Genomic DNA, 3,920 nt, shown 5'->3' with positions numbered 1-3,920 from the left:
GGGTGCTTTTACGTGTCACCCGCACGAAAACGGCCACGCTCGAAATGGTGTCTTTTATGTGCCACCCGCACAAGCCAGTCCAGGGGCACTGGCAACGATCTCACTCGAAAATCCTACGGGAGCCAGTCAGGCGGTACTGGCAACGGCCACGCTCAAAATGGTGCATCTCATGTGCCACCCGCACAAGAACCAGTCCAGGGGCACTGGCAACGATCTTACTTGGCTTGCCTGGTCTTCTCATGCACAGCACATTTCCAAAGGTCTATATATATATATATATATATATATACACACACATACATACATATGTACACACTCACACACACAGAATGAACTTTTTACAGATTCTGTCGACCAAATCCACACACAAAGCTTTGGTTGGCCTGAGGCTATAGTAGAAGATACTTGCCCAAGGTGCTACACAATGGAACTGAACCCAGAACCATGTGGTTGGCAAGCAAGCTTCTTATACCACTCAGCCATGCCTGTGACAATTAAAAAAAAACCAAAGTATTTCAAAACTCATAGACCTGTTGAATCTAATGAATGTAAGTAAATTAGTTAAAAACAGGATGTGCAGAATATAATAAAAATAACATACCAAGCTAAGTAGTTATTTTCAGTTCCATAAATAAACTTTGAAAGTAAGGTGAATCTCTATGAAATGAATATCCACAGCCTTTAGCATCTGTTCTGCTGGAATCACTTATAGAGCAACCATTAGCACTGAAATTTGGTTAGTGTCAGCAGTGAGGCCTAAACATATAAAATAGTTATCGCTGTTTAGCGACAAATTATCAAAACGAACTATCAGGACTTAATGTAATTATACATGGATATATATTTAGAATTACAGGCACACATACACATATACATACAGACTTACATGCACACATATTTAGATATGTGATTGCAAAGATTACAAAAAAAAAAAAAAAAATTTACAAGTTGAAGTTTGTGCTTAATTTAATACATTGCTGTATGCCTGAAATAATCTGTGAAACGAAATAATTTTTTTTCTATCTGTAAATATATGCATGTGTGTGTGTGTGCATGTGTGTGCATGTATGTGTGCATGTGTGTGCATGTGTGTGTGCATGTGTGTGTGCATGTGTGTGTGCATGTGTGTGCGTGCATGTGTGTGTGTGCATGTGTGTGTGTGTGTATACACACATATATGTATGTATGCATTACATATGTATATGTTTGTACATAAACTACACACACACATATGTATATGTATATACATATATATATATATATATATATATATATATATATATATATATATATATATATATATACATATACATGCACACACATGTATATATATTTGTGCATATTTGTGCATGTGTTTACATATATACCTTATTCATGTATGTATATCTATGTACATACATATATACCGATATACATCATACATGCATACATACATTCACATATATACAGATTTTAAATCAAACACTTGCACACACACACACCCACACACCCACACATACATGTATGCATGCACAGAGAGAAAACCCATTTTTTAACTCTATATTATTTACCTACAAAAAGCCCAAGTATTAGTGACCTTTGGTGAAAGAGAAGCTCCATACAACATAGTTTGATGCAGAGAAAGAGACTTTGTCAAATGAGCATATCATATGTTGAAGATAAAAACAGAAAAGCTATGGAGGAATGTGATAATTCAGTAACTATTTCTCCTTTTCAGTCTCTCTATCTTGGCTGCCTGTTCTATTTATTTACGAACTAGCAGCTGCTTGGTTCCTTTGTTTATCACTTCACTTCAATTAGGAGTCTAGTTTCTATAATCATTTGGCACACTCAAGTGTGAGTGTGTGTGCGCGTGTGCGCGTGTGTGTGTTTGTGTGTGTGTGTGTGTGTGTGTGTGTGTGTGTGTGTGTTACTGTCACATTTTTGAGACTGACTTAGATATTCATTGTTTACAGAGAGGCTGATAAAATAAAGTACTTGTTAAGTACTGGAAGTACCTTCAAAATTTCTAACTTGTGCCTGAGTTACAACTTGAATTGTTATCACTGTATAATGTGTTTATGTTGAACAACTGTTTGACATACCATGTGGTTTGTGATGATTGCAGACAGATCCTGCTGTCAACTGTAAAGATTGACCCACTGCCTTCCTTCAGTAAAGAAGAGTTACATGCCTTCCTATGTCTGTTGACTACAATGAAGGAGTGTTCTGTTGTTCTCTGGTGGATGTGGCTGGAAAGTTTGAAAACTGAGCTTTTTCCCTCACCCATCAAGACCTCATCAATTTTTTCAAGTATCCTTTAAAAAGGACGGTGAAGGCTGGGATGAAGATCCTCAGAGTAACACAAAATCAAAATGATTGAAGCCTACTGCTTAAGTCAGAAAAGAACTGTCAGGTTTTTATAAAACTATGTTCATAATTAGGAAACTAGTCTGTTAGAAAATCTCTGTTCGAGATAGAAGCAGTAATACGAAGGCAAAAAGTATTGTTTATGACTGCTTTAAATTTCAAATAGTGATTTTCTACTGGACTAGTTTCCTTGTAGCAAAATCAGTGATTGTATGACACTGTGTTTTCTATATATTGCAAGTAAGATTAAACAGCTGCCATGACTGGCAATGAGTCTCCACCACTGAGGAGATTCAATACAGATCAAAAGCATGTAGTCTGATGGTTTTGGAGCTAGGGATGCAGGAGTTATCTCCTGCTTGTAATAAATATTGAGTGCAAGAAGCACACTGAATAAACCAGCTAGAGGAGATGTCTTCCTGGGGGTTAAAATGGTAATATCAACATCTCTTAGAAGACAGCCACATTAAAGTGACCATAAACAATACTTTTGGGTTTGTATACTGCTTCTGTCTCAAACAGATTTTCTAATGGATTAGTTTCCTAGTTACAAAATCATTGATTGTATGACACTGTGTTTTCTATGCATTGCCAGCAAAGTTAAACTACTGCCATACCTGGCAACGAGTACCCACCAGCAAGGAGATCCAATACAGAATAAAACCACATGGTCTAGGCTTTTCATGACCATATTTCTAATGAAATACACAGCTTATGTGTTTCAATTAACATTTACTATAATCAATAAGTACAGGCATGGTTAAGAAGTTTGCTTCCCAACCACATTGTTTTGAGTTCAGTCCCATTGCGTGGCATCTTCAGCAAGTGTCTTTTACTGTAGCTCTGGGTCAACCAAAACCTTGTGCATAGATTTAGTAGAAACCAAACGACGGTACCTGCTACACACACACACACACACACACACACACACACACACACACACACACACACACACACACACACGCATGTAAATATATATAGATATGTATGCATGTATATATGTTTGTGTGTGTGTGTGTGTGTGTGTGTGTGTGCGTGTGTGTGTGTGTGTGCGCGCGTGTGTGTGTGTGTGTGTGTGCATATGTTTGTGTGACCTTGTTTTGATATTGTATGATTGTTGTAAATGAATATTGCTCGTTTACAATATTCAGCAAAAACATATTTGACCATGGAGAAATATTACCTGGCTTAGAAGTAGGTAAAGATTGGCAACAGGAAAGGCATCCAGCTGTAGAAAATCTGCCACTGTAAAACCCTGTCCAATCCATGCAAGCATTGAAAGGCAAACATAAAAATGCTGATTATCATAATGATGAAGATACAATAAAAAATGTGAAAGGATTTAATAATATTCGAGGGGGTGCTGGAAAGTTCCTGGTTTTAAGGGTATCATGAAAGGCCTGGCTGGAGGCCCAACCTTCCAAGTTCTTTTACAGAGTTTAAAAAAACTGAAGGACCACTGCAATAAGTGTGTGAATCTGAAAAGCGAATATGTGGAATAAAATAATAATTAACTGATCCTCCTGTATTTTCTTTTACCCAAAGCTAGGAACTTTTCAGTACCCCCCCCC

General features: G+C 37.2%; 1 protein-coding gene across 6 annotated transcripts in view; it reads right to left on the bottom strand.

Moving 5' to 3' along the window:
• Window positions 1-3,920, bottom strand: part of LOC106871190 (retinaldehyde-binding protein 1) — a 16,765-nt gene that overhangs the window by 12,718 nt on the left and 127 nt on the right. Inside the window, exons 1-2 of one of the 6 annotated variants that reach the window (XM_052974559.1) lie at window positions 3,533-3,588; window positions 602-756 (exon numbers count right to left, since the gene is read on the bottom strand). The gene's annotated coding sequence lies outside the window, so the exon portion shown is untranslated. Of the gene's footprint in view, window positions 1-601; window positions 888-1,550; window positions 1,734-1,997; window positions 2,289-3,532; window positions 3,589-3,920 lie in introns of those variants that run through there. The other 5 variants (XM_014917529.2, XM_014917530.2, XM_014917528.2 and 2 more) reach the window with 5 other exon arrangements.

This window comes from Octopus bimaculoides, chromosome 18 (assembly GCF_001194135.2).
Source record: "Octopus bimaculoides isolate UCB-OBI-ISO-001 chromosome 18, ASM119413v2, whole genome shotgun sequence".
In the NCBI taxonomy this organism is placed as follows: Eukaryota; Metazoa; Mollusca; class Cephalopoda; order Octopoda; family Octopodidae; genus Octopus; species Octopus bimaculoides.
The sequence above is the reverse complement of the archived record's forward strand: the minus strand, read 5'-3'. Positions and strand labels throughout refer to the sequence as shown.